General features: G+C 42.4%; 1 protein-coding gene across 4 annotated transcripts in view; it reads right to left on the bottom strand.

The window, feature by feature from the left end:
- The window catches only part of NOS1 (nitric oxide synthase 1), a 136,939-nt gene that overhangs the window by 116,438 nt on the left and 3,055 nt on the right, over positions 1 to 17,446 (bottom strand). Inside the window, exon 3 of one of the 4 annotated variants that reach the window (XM_027864899.1) lies at positions 661 to 791. The exons of 2 other annotated variants lie outside the window; for them this stretch is intronic. The gene's annotated coding sequence lies outside the window, so the exon portion shown is untranslated. Of the gene's footprint in view, positions 1 to 660; positions 792 to 16,084; positions 16,104 to 17,446 lie in introns of those variants that run through there. One more of the 4 variants, XM_027864909.1, reaches the window with a different exon arrangement.

Here is a 17,446-nt window from a genome sequence, read left to right on the forward strand (position 1 = left end):
TTTGACCAAAGTCACATAGCTAGCAAATGTCTGAGGGCAGATTTGAACTTGAGTCTTCTTGACTCCAGGTCCAGAACTCCATCCACCGTGCCATCTAGCTGCCTAATGTAGATGTAATGCTGGATAACTGGAACATGGAATCAGATTGGGTCTATACATGTGATTTTATTGTTGAGATGGAGACCATCCATGTGGAAACTCTCCCTACTTATGCAGAGCAGCAACCCTTGGGTCATTTATGGTTTTAGAGATTTGTCTGAGAGCCCTGAGAGATTGAGAGACTTTTTCTTGGTCAGACATACCTAGAATGTGTCAGAGGCAGGATTCAAACTCAGATCTTCCTGTATTCAAGGCCTACTCTCAATTTACAGATTAAAATGGGAGAGTAGGACATCATTCATTATTTATCCATTTTTCAGTTGTGTCCAACTCTCCATGACCCCATTTTAGGTTTACTTGGCAGAGATCCTGGAGTGGTTTACCATTTCCTTCTCCAGATCATTTTATAGATTAGGAAACTGAGGCGAACAAGGCTAAGTGACTTGCCCAAGGTCACACAGCTAGTTAAGCTAGTTATTTGTCTGAGGTCAGATTTAAACTCAGTAAGATGAGTCTTCCTGACTCCAGGCCCATTGCTCTGTGCACTATGGCTCCACCTACCTGCCTAGGACATCAGAGTACAATGCCAGGAAAGATTCGGAGTCTGAGGACCTGGGTTCAAATTCCAGCTCTGTCCCTCACTGCCAGTAAGACTGTGAATAAGTCTCTTCTCTGGGCCTCAGTTTCCTCCTCTGTAAAAAGTGGGGGTTGGATTAGATGATCTTGAAAGTACATCTCCTCCAGCCCTAAGTACGTGATCTATGAATATAAATATATGATACTGTATCTTATTTCCTTTAAGTCATCAATACTTGCTGCTTTAGCAATTAGATGATAAGTAGATTTTTTTTTTGGTGGCAATTGGGATTAAGTGACTTGCCCAGGGTCACACAGCTAGTAAGTGTCAAGTGTCTGATACCTGATTTGAACTCAGGTCCTCCTGACTCCAAGGCTGGAGCTCTATCCACTGCGCCACCTAGCTGCCCCAATAATTAGATATTTTAAATTTTCCTTTTTCCTTCCGCCAAGCTGAAGGAAGGAAATGGTTCCATTTTGGTGAGAAAAGTAGTTAGCCTGGAAAGATGAGCAAAAAGGCAGACTCTGGAATTCTAGAAAATTATCAGGTAGCTAAAGGCCCAGAATGTCAGAGCAGGAAGCAGTGAATTACTGGTGTTTTACAACTAGTTTTCAAAATTAAAAAAAAAATGCAGACAAATTTTGAGTATAATTTGCTTATTAATACTTTCTCCACCACTTTCCTAAGTCTAGAAATCAACGGAACACTAAATTAAGCCCTGGATTGTAGTGTTTGCCCATTTCTGAGGTGCAAATGCTCACAGTGAAAATTTAACAATTGAATTCCACAAGCTGTAGCACCCAATGACTGGAAGGGACTTTAGGGATCATCTACCCTGGCCCCCTACTTAACAGAGAGGGGAACTGAGACCCAGTCAGCAGAAATGACTTGCCCAGAGTTGTATAGCTAGCAGGTGGCAGAACTGGAAAGCAATTCATCTGATTCCCATTGCAAACTTCTCTCCTCACACTGTGCCATAAGGTCCAGCCTCTTGTTTCCTGATGTCTTATTTCAGGTGAGAAAGGTTTGGTGTGCTCAGAGTTTTAGCACTCATTCAGGGAATTCTAGAGACCTTGTAATGGATTTCTAAACGTCCTACCTGGAGGAAAGCTTCCCTGCCTGCCTTTCTCTCTTCTTTCCTGTCATCATACCATTGTGCTTTAAGCAAAGGTGAAATGATAGGTCTCATTCCTATCTCCATCACTTTTTCTTGGAATAAAATAATTCTCCTTTTCTGCCAGCACTTTCCTCTTGAAATCAGACCATGGCATGCCACATTATTCTAACAAAAGCTGAACAAAAATCCTTCTTTTTCTCTTACCAATTAATCCACCAACCAACATTTATTCAGCTCTTACTATGTATGATGTGTCAGACACCAGGCATACAAGGACAAAAATGAAACATTCTCTGCCTTCAAGAAGATTACATTCTTTCAAGGGAGACACAATGTGTACATTCAAACATATGTGATGGGAGAAGGCAATAGTAGGTAGAGGGATTGAAAAGGTCTTCATGTAAGAGGCAAACCTTGAGTTAAACTTTGCAGGGAAATAAGGATTCTAGGAGAGAGAGATGAGGAAGGAGTGAATTCCAGTTGGTCCAGAGTTTATGTGACTTAAATCCTAGATTAGGGCAACTAGATGGTGCAGGGGGTAGATCACCAGGCCTGAAGTTAGGAAGACCTGAGTTCAAATCTGACCTCAGAGACTTACTAACTCTGTGACCTTGGACAAGCTACTTAACTCTACCTCAGTTTCTTCATCTGTAAAATGATCTGGAGAAGGAAATGACAAACAACTTTAGTATCCCTGCCAAGAAAGCCTCAAATGAGGTCATGAAGAGTTAGACATGACTGAAAAATGACTTAGCAACAATAATCCTAGATTACCCAGGGAATGCTAGGACCTAGACTTGAACCCATGGGAATGCCCAGTCCCTGTACCCCAGTGCTGCTGCTCAGTGATTGACCTCTAGTCTCATAAGAGATAGCACCACTTTATCTGCCATCTTTAGAGTTTACATGGTGACCACTGGCACATACCCCAGTCAGTCATGTAGTAACATGGTCAAATCTGATTGAGGTCTACAGAACAAAGGCTCATGGAGTACCATGGACCTCCTCCCTGCTGCCAACCCAGTACCCTTTCCTAAACTGTGCCATGTTGACTATTCCACAACTTTCAAAAGAAAGTTCAATAGAATCACAGAATTTCAGAACTGGAAGGGACCTCAGTGACCACTGCGTCCAGCCTGTAGCTGAGTAAGAAATTCCTAGACAACAACCCTGACAAGTGGACGTCCAGTCTCTACCGGAAAGGCTCAAGTGAGGGGAAATCCACTATTTCTCAAGGCATCCACTTAACTTTTGGACAGCTGTAATTGGGAGGAAGTTTTTTCCTTGCATAAAACCTAATTTGGTCTTTCTGCAACTTCCACTCATTACTTCTAGTTTCTGGATGACAGCCCTTTGAATACTAGAAGATATCTCAAGCCTCACCTGAATCTTCTGTTCTTCAGGTTAAACATTCCAGGCTCCTTCAAGCAAACTTCCTATGGCAGTATTTCGAACCATTCTGATCACCTTTCAGTGGGTAGGACCCTTCTGGTCTCTGGCTATGCCAGTTGAACACAAGGGCTTGTCAATATCCTTTCTAAAAATGTATTTTCTAGACCTGAACTCAGGACACCAGATGGGGTCCTACTAAGGCAGAAGACAGCGGAACAATCAGGTCCTTCTTCCTGGACACTAACCCTAATGTAGTCTAATATCACATTTAAAGAGAGGCTAACACATGACGAGAATGATTAATATTAATAGATTATGATTAATAGTAATTAATGATATTAATATTCACATTAATATTAATTAATACCACATTAAAAGTGACTGATGCTTACATGAATGTTGTGGTTAATATTAATTATATAATGATATTGATATTAATATGAATTAATCTCACATTAAAAAGAGGCTAGCCACTTGTTGACTGACACAGTTATATCCTAGGATCCTTGATTTAGACTGAATTCTCTTGGTAGAGCAGGGATTGTGTCCTTATCTTTTTTTGTAGCCCCAGCATTTAGCACAGCGCTTGGCATAAAGTAAGTGCTTAATAAATGCTTTGTGACTGATTCATCAGAGCTAGGAATGGGACTTTAGTGGCAGTCTAATCCATCCCCTTCATTTTCCTGAGGAGGAAACTGAGCTCAAGTCCAGAGAACTGATGTGAATTGTCCAAGGTCACTCAGCTTGTGTTCTTTCCATTATATCTCTACAGTAAAGTGCCCCACAGGACCAAGAATATGATAGATACTCAACAAATGAAATCCAGCTCATATTATCAAGTAAGATGATTTTTGTCAAATGCTCAGCACAGCATCTGTCAGGCGGTATGCACTAAATAAATATGTATTCTCTTCCCCACCTAGGATTTGGTGATCTGTTTCATTTTTGTATTTGTACAGCCGGCATCATTGGCACTAGGTGGCGCAGTGGATTGAGTGCTGGCCCTAAAGTTAGGAAGGCTCATCTTCCCAAGTTCAAATCTGGCCTCAGACACTTACTAGCTGAGTGGCCCTGGGCAAGTAACTTCGCTCTGTTTGCCTCAGTTTCCTCATCTGCAAAATGAGCTGGAGAAGGAAATGACAAACCACTCCAATATCTTTGCCAACAAAACTCCAGATGGGGACACGAACAGTAGGACACAACTGAAAATGACTGAACAACATCCAATGTTTAATGCATGGTCTCCCACTTAATACATGACTGTGGGGCAGCTGTGTGACATAGTAGAAAGAGCAACAGACTTGGAGTCAGGAAGATAATCCTGCTTCACATACTTAACTAGCTGTATCACCCTGGGCAAATCACTTAACCTCTTTCAGCCTCAGTTTCCTCAATTGTAAAATGGGGATAACAACAGGAATGAGTTCCCACAGGATTGTTGTGAGGATGAAATGAGATGAAATGTGAAGTGCCCTGAAAACCTTAATGTACTAAATCATCCAGCCATCATTATTATCATTATCATTGTAGTGGTTGAATTGAATTTCACAGCTGAGGCTCAGAGCAGGAAAGTGACTTGTCCAAACTCACACAGGTTATATGCGACAGAGCCAGGATTCAAACCCAGGTCTTCTATCTCCATTTCTGGTGTTCCTTCTACCACTCCACCCTGCTGATGTGCCCACAAATAAGGGAGAGAGAGATACAGCTATTGGAAAGATACAAAACAAAGTGTTGTGGGATTTCAGCGGAAGCAAAAATCAATTTCAGCTAGGGGCAATCAAGGAAAGCTGGGCGGGCTTTCCAGGAGGGGATAGTAATTATTGGAAATGACGTGGGCAAGGGCAGGTGAGTGGGTGAGAAACCGGACATCAACAGGGAAGCAAGGAGTCTGGGTTAGCCGGAAGGCTGGGCACTTGAAAACGGGTCCTATGAGATAAAGATTGATTGTTGACCTAACATTGAAACTATTTCAACGATTATCTAATTGCTTCCCCCCTCCTTAGCTAATTGGATTCTATCAGACGAAGAGTCGGTCATGCAAAACAAATGTACTTTCAAACCAATTTGCTGGGAGAGATTCAAAATCCAAGCCAAAATTTAGCGGCTCCCACCTGTTTTGAAATCGTAACTCCCTTTTGCTTTGTGATGGATTTTGTGTTGCTCTTCCCCTTTGCCCTAAAGTGCTGAATAGTGTGTATTTGCTCCTGAACTCCAAGTGAACTTTTATCTAGTATGGAAGTGGTTTGAGAAGGTTGTGACAAAGATCCCCTGGAGTGGTCCAAGCTAGAGTTCTCCTTCACAGCTCTCATCTGATGAATGCGTATGCCGATATGCCAAAAACTTGTTTTCTTCTCTTCTTGCTTAAAACCATCTCTCTCCCATCCTTGTTACAATTCCAGAAAGTAAGCATAAATACCTCATTGGTGGAGATTAGATATATTGATGCTGTTGTTAAGTCATTTCAGGTGTGTCTGACTCTTCATGACCCCATTTGGAATTTTTTTTGGCAAAGATATTGGAGTGGTTTGCCATTTCCTTCTCCAGCTTATTTTACAGATGAGGAAACTGAGACAAAGTGACTTGTCCAAGGTCACACAGCCTAGTGTCTGAGGCAGGATTTCAACTCAGATCTTCTTGACTCCAGGCCTGGCCTCTGCATCACCTACCTGCCTGAGACATCTTCGTATCACTAGTCATAATGCCTAGATATGACCAGTGAAGAAGAGGATGCATGTTTCTGATACAATTCACTGAAGCCAGATGTTTAAAAAACAATTTTAGAAAGCTCCAGAGCTTAAAGGCATCAAAAGAATAAATAAGGTAAGTGATGGAGAGGACGGCTTAGGCACATATTCCTAGAATGAGCATCAAACTAATATCTTCTTTGAGTATTTGTTGGGTTGTCAGGACTTATTCCCCTTGGCCCCAGAAGGCAGAGTCAGAAGCAATGGGGGGAAATGACAAGAGGCAGGTTTGGGATCAGGATCACAGAATCTCAGAGCTGGAAAGGAGACCTCAGAGAGGTTATTTGCTCCAACCCATCCCTGAACTAGGATCTCTTTTACATCATGACCCAGTAAACGGGGTCATCTTTGCTTGAAGACTGCCAGTGAAGGAGGAGTTCATTACCTCCTAGGATGGCCCATTCTAGCTGTTTTAAATCTCTCTGTGTCCCTGCTCTCCACAGCTTTGAGTTATGCCTTCTGGGGCTAAGAAGAATAACTTGAATCCCTCCTGTCCATGATAACCTTTCAAATACTTGAATACAATGAAGCACTGTGGTATAATCAACAGAGTGCTGAAATTGGACTCGAGAAGACAGGTGTTCAAATTCTACTTCAGACACTTATTTACTAGTTACGTGACTCTGGGTAAATCCCCCAACCTCCCTGAGCCACAGTTTCCCCATATGTAAGATGAGAGGGTTAGAATCTGTCACTTCTGAGTTTCCTTTCAGCTCCAAATGTATGATCCTATGAACAAGTAGATCCTCCCTAACCATCTTCTTCTCCAGGCGAAACACTATTCCCCCATCTCCTCCCCCACTTCCTCTTTTACACCAGTCCTTATAAAGACTCATCACCGCCCTTGTTAGATAGATCCAGGCACTGTCCACTTTATCAATATACTTCCTATGTAATGTCATGAAAACTTACCGACATTTAGAGCTGCCTAAATGTAGACTAGGCTGCTTGGGGAGGTAGTGGGTCCCTGCTCACTGGGGGCTTTTGAGAAAAGGCTGGATGACAGATTGTTGGGCATACTGTAGAGGGGTGAGTCTGAGGAGCCGCTTTGAGATCCTATGATCTCAATTTCTCAGAGCTCTAGAGTCTTCTTCTGCTGACAGGAGGAAGCATCACTGGCTCCGTGGTTAATGTCCCCGATGCAACCAGAATGAGAGAAAAGGCTCAATTAGGACCCTAAACAGCAATAAATGACATTGTCACTGGCTTTCATAGAGAAGAATGACTCACAGCCCTAATTAAAATGCCGAGGGAAAACATAAAGAAAGACGTCCATGGCAAACACTATGACACACTGGTTAACCACATGATTAGTTTTCAGGGAAAAGAGAAAGAGGAGAACAGCAGGAGTGTGGGGGAAATGGAAAGAGCACTGAGCTGGGATGGGTAGACCTGCCTTCTAGTTCCATTTCTGCCACTAATTAGTTGTGTGATCTTGGACAAGTCCCTTAAACTCTTTGGGCCTCAATTTCCTCATTTGGAAAGATGGGGATAATGATGATAGTGTCCTTTATAAGGTTCTATCTACCTCATGGGGTTCAATTAAGTTTGATTCAACACAATCAGAAGTGTGAGGGTCTTTAGCAGCAATAAATGACACTGTCTCTAATTTTCATAGGGAAGTATGACTCACAGTTCCAATTAAAATGCCAAGAAAACATGAAGAAAGAAGGCATTGTAGGAAAAGTGCTTTATGAACCCCCAAGTGTTATGTAAATATGTGCTATAGTTGTTATTATGATTACTGATGCTGTCCAAGGTCCCATACAGATCGATTGGGAATAGGAATGAGGGTTTGAGGGAAGAGGTTTGGGGGAGTAAAGGAGAGTGGATGGGGGGAAAAGAATTATTTTTTTTCTTTTTTTAGGAGATTCAGGAAAATTTTCTGTGGAGAGAAAGTTCTGACTAAGTTTGTGTCTAGACAATGACAAAACAACCAGTCAATTGAGTGAAAAATACTTCAGGGATCTGTGATTTCATCGGTCTGGGTGCCCTTCTGCCGACGCAGATCATGACCCCTTTGTGACATAGTAGATACAGTCTTGGAGAGTTGCTATGGCTGGAAAATCCATTATCCTTCAGCCAACTTGAGCCTCTCTGAATTTAGCTAGATTGGGCCTCAGAGCACAGACTTAGTCTGCCTTTCTTCTATTCTGTATGCATCTTGTATCAATTAGTCAATCAATAAGCATTTATGAAATTCCTGTTATGTGCCAGGCACTGTGCTAGGGATTACAATTCTCATAGGAGTCCACTGTCTGCTGGGGAAGGCAACATGCAAGCAATTATGTGCAAACAAACAAAATTTATACAGGACAAATTGGAGATAATTAACAGAGTGAAGGTATTAGCATTAAAGGGCATCAGGATAGGTTTTCTGTAGAAGGTGGGGTTTTAATTTGGGCTTGCAGGAAGCCAGGGAAGCCAGGAGACAGAAATGAGGAGGGAGAACCTTCCAGGAAAGAGGGGCAGCCAGGGTAAATACTTGGAGTCTAGAGATGTGAGTGGGGCAGCTAGGTGGCCCAGTGGATAGAGTGCCCATTGTGGAGTCAGGAAGAATCGTCTTTCTGAGTTCAAATCCAGCCTCAGACACTTACTAGCTGTGTGACCCTGGGTAAGTCACTTCACTCTGTTTGTCTCAGTTTCCTCATCTGTAAAATGAGCTGGAGAAGGAAATGGCAAACCATTCTAGTATCTCTGCCAAGAAAAACTCAAATGGAATCGTAAAGAGTTGGACATGACTGAAAAATGACTGAAACACACACACAGAGATGGGAGTATTTCGTGCAAGGCACATCCTATTTATTTACATAATGTCTCCTCTATTAGTATGGAAGCCCTTTAAGAACAGGGAGTGTTTTTGCCTTTCTTTGTATCCCCAGCTTTTAGCTCACTGCCTGCCAGATACATTTATCGTTGAATAAATTTTTATTGATGGACAGACTTACCCATCTGTCACCAGGCACTAGGTTCATATCTCATCTTTGACTCTTACTATTTGTGTGACCTTGGGCAAGTAACACCACATCTCTGGACCTCGGTTTCCTCATCTGCAAAAGAGGGGCCTCAGAGGTCCCTTCCAACTCTATGATGATCTTTTGATCTTATTACCCATGTGACATTGGGCAAGTAATATCGTGTCTCTGGGCCTCAGTTTCCCCACTTACAAAAAGAAGGGGTTGAACTAGATTACCCCTGGGGCCCCTTCCAGTTCTAGAGCTGCATGATTCATAGCCTTGGAGGACCCAGGATCCCCTCTGAACCACAACGTGGTATCAAGGAATACTAAACGGAGCGAATCAGGGGGATATCCCATTTATTAATTTATTATCAGCCTGGCACAGATGAAGCAACGAGCAAACCAGGACTGCAGAAGAAGCACTGGCCTTGGAGTGAAAAGATCTGAGTTCTAGACCAGGTGCAAGCACTTACTGTGGTGTAAACATGTGCCTTGGCTTCTCTGCTTTTGTTTCTGGAAGTATAAGATGAGGATAATAATACTTGTGTTATTTTAGACGGCAGTGAGAGAAGGTTGTCTGTGAATGAGGATAAAATGTGCTAGTCTAATGTAGGAGGCGTTTTGTACCCATAAAGTGACGGGATGAGAGACAGTGGTATATTATAGAAAGAGGACTGACCTACCTCTGACACATACTAGACGTATTAACCCAGAGCAAGTAACTTAATCTCTCAGTGTCCCCAGGCAACTCTCTAAGAGTATAAGGATCCTATATTTAGAATTGAAAGGGACCTCAAAGACCATCAAGTCCAACTCTCTCATTTTATACATGAGGAACCTGAGGCCCAAGGAGGTAAAAGTGACTTGTCCAAGGTCATACAGCTAAGTAAGTGTCTGAGACAGGATTTGAACTTGGGTTTTTCCTGATGCCAGGTCCTGTGTTCTGTCCTGATCTTTGGGGAGTTTCCATTTGAGAGTTCCTTCTAAACACAAATAAAATCACAGGTCCAGAAAAAAGGGGTGGGGATCAAGACACATCTTTGGGGTTGGAAGAAAATTTGCCATTACAGATCTTTTCAGCGATCCATGAGAATATACACTCCTTGACTGTTAGGACTATCATGTTTGCCCATATTTGTATCTCCAGTGTTAGTATGATGCCTAACACATAGTAAGCACTGAATAATATTTATCTATCACTTATCTATCTCTCTCTGTCTCTCTCTACTTACTATCTTAATCCATCTGTCTATTTATCTATCTCTGTCCACCTATCTCTATCACCTATCCATCTATATAATCTATCATCTATTTATGTATCCTCTATCATCTATCTCTATCTCTGTTTCTTTATCTATCTATCCATCACCACCACTGCCAAGACCACCAACCACTATGACCACCACCACCACCACCACCATCATCATCATCTCTCTTTTTTATTGTAGCCAAGTAAATGAATGAATGGATGAAATACATATTTGGCACATATCCATACTCTGTATATACCCGGCTTTTGCCGCCTGTGTTATTATAATTCACATGACATGTGGGTTTGAAGCTTTCTGCAGCTTTATCAGCAGAGAGTAGTGGTATACCCCATCTACAAGGGAGGCTGAGGCTGACAGATCCCTTGAGCTCAGGAATTCTGAGCTGCAGTGGGCTATGCTGATGATAGTGTCCACATTAACTCCAGCATCAACATGGTAAGTCCTCAGGAGTGGAGGGCCACTAGGCTAGGGGCAAACAGGCCTAGGAAGGAAATGGGGCAAATCAAAGCCCTTTTGCCCATTAGTAGTGTGATTGGATCTGAGAGGAGCACCTGTACTTCCAAGCCTGAGTGAGATAGAGAGACCCAGTATTAAAAAAAATCCTTGTCATCATAACAACCCCTTGAGATAGGCATTGTTATTATCTCCATTTCTGTAGGTAAGGAAATAGAAGCTCAGAGTGTTTAAGTCACTACCCTAATATGACACAGCTAGTGTGTGTCAGGGGCAGCTAGGTGGTGCAATGAATCAAGCACTGACTTGGAGTCAGGAAGACTCATCTTTCCAAGTTCAAATCTGGCTTCAGGAACTTCTTAACTGTGTAACCCCGGGCAAGTCACTTCACCCTGTTTGCTTCAGTTTCCTCATCTGTAAAATAAGCTGGACAAGGAAATGGCAAATCACTCCAGTATCTTTGCCAAGAAAACCCCAAATGGGTCATGAAGAGTCAGACATGACTGAAATGACTGAACAATGACAACAACAAGGACGTGCAACTGAGGCAGGACTCCATTTACAAGTCTGGCCCTCTAACTGCCATGTCATGCTGTTTCTCAGGCTGTACTTGCAAGGAAAAAAGGAAATACATGTGGTCACTTTAATGCTTTTTGTCTGTTTTAATGATAAAACATTAGGCTGCATGGCTTAATGGATAGAGAGCCACTCTCAGATTCCAAAAGCACTCCATCCAATTGCTTCCTCTGACACATATTGGCTGTGCGTCTCTAAGCAAGTCACGTAGCCTCTCAATGTCCCCAAATAAGTCTCTAAGACTCTAAGTTTCAGGATGGGTGTATACCTGCATTGTTAGGAGCTTATTCATCAAGAAATTCCTTATGCCAATGAAATCAGAGGTCCAGTTCCAACTGCTCTGTCCCTGCCCCAAGGATTGATGACATGGCCGAAGATGAGCCTTGTCAAAATGTCTGAAAAAGTGGTCTCACTGGAGACTCCCAACAACTGCACATTGATACAGCTGGGGTTGACAGATTGTCCTAAATTCACCTACAGGCTTATTTATTTTTCATCTGAAATGGTATGCAGAGAAATTACTTAGAAATGGACCAACCCTATAACCCGCAGTGAGACAAGCAGATAAAAAGAGAAACTTCTGGCAATTATTTAACCCTGGTTATTGAGAGTTATTATGGTCATTATAGAATTACAGATCCTTGAAGTGCTGGAGGAGCCAGAGCCCCCAGCGGAGGTTGAGGAATCTTCCCTAGGCGGCTACGTGTTTAGTCAGAGATAGCGTATATGCAACTCTGCCTGGATGACAGAGGAAGAACTATATGACCTATGGAAAGTCTTTCCAGCTCCATAATTCAACAATCCCCATTGCCTTTAAAATCAGGATTGGTACCCAACTTAACAATTCAATTCAACATTTATTAAGTGTCTATCATGTACAAAGTGCTTATTAAGGTATTTCACAGAATCCCAGAATACCAGACTTGGAAAGGACCTCAGAGGCATCTAGTCCAACCCAGACCTGAGCAAGCATCACCTTTATGAAGCACCCAACAACTGGGTGTCCTGTCTGTATCTGAAGACCTCTAGGGAAAAGGAACTTACTACTTCTCCAATGCGGCCAATTCCATTCTTAAACAGCTTTATTTGTTAGCAAGCTTTTCCTGAAATTGGAGCCCAAATCTACCACTCTATAACTTCCCTTCAGATTGTTTTGTTCTGCCTTCTGGGTCCAAGCAGAACAAGTCATCCTGGGATCACAGATTTAGATTCAGAAAGGAACGGTAGTGTCAACCCCATAGCTAGCACCAGATTAAAATGTAAGTGGGAAATATTTAACAAAATAAATAAAAAAGACCCACCTAGCTGCCCCTGACACATACTAGCTGTGTCTTGTTAGGGTAGTCCACTTAAACACTTTGAGCTTCCATTTCCTCACCTACAGAATAGCCTAGACAATGCTAATATGTGGCCCCAGGAATCCTTATGTATGGTTTAGTGGCCCCCATTTCTATGAGTTTGACACCACTGATCTAGTCCAACCCACTCATTTTTCAAGTCATGAAATTGAGGTCCAGAGAGGTTAAATATCTTGCCCAAGGTTACACAGCTATTATGTGAAAGAGGCTATACTTGAATCCATGTCTTACTAGCTCCAAGGCAGGGTGGAACTCTACCCATTAGACCACACTGCTTCAATGTTGTGAAAACAGAAAAAAAATACACTAGTGACTTGCAGACCAAAATCTTTCCTTCCTTTTTTTGTCTTTAAATACATGAAGACAGCTATCTTGCTCCACTCAAACCTTCCATTATGTGAGCTATTTCAACACCGGTTAGGATTTCCATATACTGAGAATAAACCTGACTTATTTTCTGGTAACTGACTATTAAGAAGCATCTTTTCAAAGGAGAGACAAAACAACATCAGAATTTTGGGAATGGGTTGAAAGGAGAAAAAAAATTTGCTATAAGTTAGTCAATGTCCTCTACTGCTCATTTACTACATTGTATAATTACAACTTCTCTATGGTTTCCTTCTCTCATTCTACCAGTCAGAGCTTTCCTTCTTACACTAGGAGTTATTTCTAATAGGAACATTAATTAGAATTTCAGAACTGGAAGGGACCTTGGAGATCATCCAGACCAATCAACTTCATTTTACAAATTTAGAAACTGAGGTACAGTGATTTGTTCCAGAATATATAGCTAGCTAGACAGAGTCTTGACTGGAACTCAGGTCTTTTGCTCCTCTAGTTGGCACTTTTCAGGTGGCACTGGCATAAGTTGTATCTCTGAGCTCTTGCTTCACTAAGGGTTTGCCATGAACAGGAAGGCTTTCCTTTCTTTCTGGTAATTTAACATATTTTAGGTGACTTCTCATTCTGTTTCATTTGGCTCAGAGACATTACTGCTGGTTAAGGTTATGCTGTGAATCTCATACAGGTAACACAAAGCAAACAATTCACTGAGAGGGGATTTAGACTTTTTAATTCATGGAACCAGAGAATGACAGGGTTGGAAGGAACTTCAGTAGCCAGCTATTTGAATAAGAAGCTACAGTGTCCCTGATAAGTTGCTTGAAGACCACTAGTGAGTCTTAGCTCATCTCTTTGCTCTCACAGTTTGAAGATGGCTCAAGTCTCTGTTTTTCAAAACTTGTACAGCCTACTAATCCTGGGGTCATCAAGAAAAAAGAAACCTATGTCCAGTTGGAGAGGGCCGGCTGGGGTCAGCATCTTCATGCTGACTGCTGGCTATTGAAATGAATTCAAAGTAGTTGCTTTGCTGAGGTCAGTATAAAATAAACTGGACCTCTTGTTTCTCACAATTACTCTCCACAAGTAAGTTCACCATGTGGATCATTTTCCCAGGGATTTTCTCTCCAAAGGCATGCCAGAGTCATCTTAAGGTGCCAAAGTCCAACATTAAATGTGGATTTGGGGCTGACATTGGATGAGACTGGATGATTAGGAGGATGCTCTTCTTGGAAAAAACACTGAATTTGGAGTCAGAGAACCTGAGTTCAAATACTAGTTCTGGCACTTATTACTTGTGTGACCTTGGGCAAATCACCTAACCACTCTGGGTCTTAGTTTTCTTAGTTTCTTAGTCCTTACTTTCAATGAGGGGCTTGGGCTCAGTTCCCTTCCAGCACTAAATCTTGGCTCTAATCTACTATCTCTTGGGAACAATCACTTCTCTTAACCTACATAAATGGTACTTAAGGATACAATCAAGGGTTGGTAGCATTCTAGAATTTTGACCTTGGAGCCAGGAGACCTGGCTTAAATGCCAACCTTGATGCTTGTCAGTTGTGTAGCCACAGGCAATTCACTGACCCTCTCTGTATTTCTGTTTTCCTATCTGTAAAATGGGTATATGATCACATAACCCATCTCACAGGATTGTTGTGAGGGAAGTGCTTTGTCACTCTAAAACCAAACCCCTAGAGAAATGTGAATTGTTGTTATTGTCATTTGACTAGATTGATGATTTCATGAATTTGGAGAGCTCCCAGAGAAGAACTTCATCTACCAATGCAAATTAGCACCTTCTTAACAACTTCTAGTATTAGAACACTAGACTGGAGTACTGAGAAGCAAAGTGACTTGTCCAGAGTCATATAGCAAGTATAGATCCCAGACAGGACCTGAACTCAGCTTCTCCTGACTCCAAGACTTACATTATTATTGATGTAGCTGAAGTGAAAGTACGATGCAGGAAAAAGAGTCTTAGCCTGGAGATCAGGAGACCTGGGCTTTAGTTCTGACTCTTATACTCATCAAGAATGAACAAGTCATTCTGTGTCTCCACTTCATTTTGCTCATCCATAAAATGAGGTTGAATTAGATGATCGCAAAGGTCTCTTCTAACTCAAATATGCTATTATTGTTAGTTGTAGACAGGACAAACCATACTGTTCCTTTGTAAAGATGTTATGTCCTCTCTGGGTTATGGCTAATCACACAAACCAATAATTATCTGAATCACAGAATCTCAGAACTGGAAGAAACTTCAAAGGCCATGAAGTCCAACTCACACCTGAACAAAAATCCCCTCTTCACCATACTCAATATGGTCATCTAGCCCATGTTGGAAGACTTCCTGTGAAGATGAACCCACTACTTCACAAGGCTATTCATTACATTTTGGGGCCAAGCTCTAATTATTAGAATATCTATCTTTACATTGAGCTGAAATCTGCCTTTATGTAGCTTTAACTCACTGATTCTTGTTTTGCCCTCTCAGGACAGCAAAGCAAATCTACTCCCTCTTCCTTTGACAGCTTTCAAATACTTGAAGAGAGCTATTTCTCATGTCATTCCTGCTCTCTTTTCTCCCCCCCCAGGCTTCTCTTCTTTAGATTAGACAATTCCGATTCTTTCAAATGATTCTAATGTAGTATGTATGGTATCCAGTTCCCTCACCAGCCTGGTTGCCTTCCTCTGGAATACTCTAGATTTTTTTCTGGTTAGGTAAGAAATCCCTCTCATCCTTCCATGCAAAATTAATCTTAGCAATGAATTGGAAAAGCCAGCATCACCATTTTCCAGCTTTTAATCTTTCAAAACCACACTTCAAATTGCCAAGTTCAGATGTGGGATGGTTTACTTCTAAGGAATACGGATCTAGTAAATGTTCTCCTCAAAACACACACAGAGTCACACAGTTCAAAACACATACAGACAAAAGGGTCTAAAACAATGCACAAACTCACAGAACCTCAAATGTTCCCTAAAACAAACTCACAAAAAACACAAACTCACAGAACCTCAAGCATTCCTTAAAACAAACTCACACAGACACCGAGATTTGCCATCACACACACACACACACACACACACAGAAACATTCACAATTAAGCAGTACAAACAAATGGATTCTCTTGCACGTATATGTATACCCAGTATACACACATTCTTGACCATTTAGGCGCACCCCAGCCCTCACCTCTGATTTCCTTACCGACCAAGGGACAGAGAGAGTGACCATCCAGAACCACGGACAGCTCCCTTGCGCTGGGGTCCACTGTAGCCTCGGCAGAGCCGTGTGGACGAATTACTCAGCTCAGCTCAGCTCCTACTCCAGCCCAGACTAAACAACTCACACCCTTTTCCCTGGGGTCCTGGGAGGCGGGCACTGGCCAGGAAATGCGAGATAAGGATAGCAAAGTGCAAGCAAATGTACGAAGCACTCGTGAACCCTTTTCTAATCCAAGAAGGCACAAAATCTGGAGACTTTAGAATTTGGCCATTTGAAGGAGGGAAAGAAAGCAAAAGATTGACTTGTCCTGGACTCCTAGAGAATAGCTTCCACGTTCCCTGGCAACTAACAGCCCTAAACTGTCTCCAGACAACAGGGATGGTTTCCTTCCCTTCTCCCTTTCCCGCCTCTTCTGCTCAGGTCTCTGTTCTGGCTCCTCCCTGCACAGAGAAGAGCTTCCAGTTCTATCCCTGGAGCAAAAGGGGGGGAACTTGCTGATTTCAGAGAATCTTATAGTAGGGCACTATTTATCCTTGGGACCAGGGGTTGTGCATGTGTATATACCACTTGCACAAGTTCGTGGACCTATTGGGGGTGGGGGAGGGAAAAGAAGAGGGGAAATGGGTGCCTGGATTCAAGAAAAAAGATTCTGACCCACTCAAAGCAGGCTCCTGGGGTTTTGGTGACCTCAAAGGCAGGGAAAATCCTAGGGGGGCCATTGGGGGAAATTGTGAGTTAGGAGTAGGGCATGCTGTTTCCAACCCAGGAAATGGAGTCAAGAATGTGATTACCATGTCCTTTCCCTCTCCAAGACCCTCTCAATGAGCGACCCCACCCATGAAAGGCTAATCTGACCTAAGGGATGGGCAGGAGGTGGCCCCTGATGAAAAGTAATGCCCATCAACCCAGTGGTAACATGTACCCACCCCAGTAGGAGTGAATGCAGTAGACATTCATTTTCCTGCTGTGACTTTGGGAGCCAACTTATACCCGGAGTGTACAGACACTTAGGCACCCACACTCCTGCCCTCTCCCTGTGTTCCTGCTTCCAGCTTCCTATCCCATCTTTGATTCCATCACTCCACAATCCCTTTGAGTTCCTGGATCCTGATAAGCCTCCATAAGCCTTCTTCCTCCTTTTGAGGAGGGGGTGAAAATAGTGTGTGTGTGTATGTGTGTGTGTGTGTGTGTGTGTGTATGAATGTCCAGAGAGAGGGACTAATCTGCAGGTAGGGGCTAACTTATTTATTGGGGGAAAGTTTTCTGGTCCTGTAATTTTATGCTCTATTTGTGGACTCCTTCCACTTCGGGGAACTCAATTGTAACTCA

This window comes from Vombatus ursinus, unplaced genomic scaffold (assembly GCF_900497805.2).
Source record: "Vombatus ursinus unplaced genomic scaffold, bare-nosed wombat genome assembly UNPS02001287.1, whole genome shotgun sequence".
Taxonomy (NCBI): Eukaryota; Metazoa; Chordata; class Mammalia; order Diprotodontia; family Vombatidae; genus Vombatus; species Vombatus ursinus.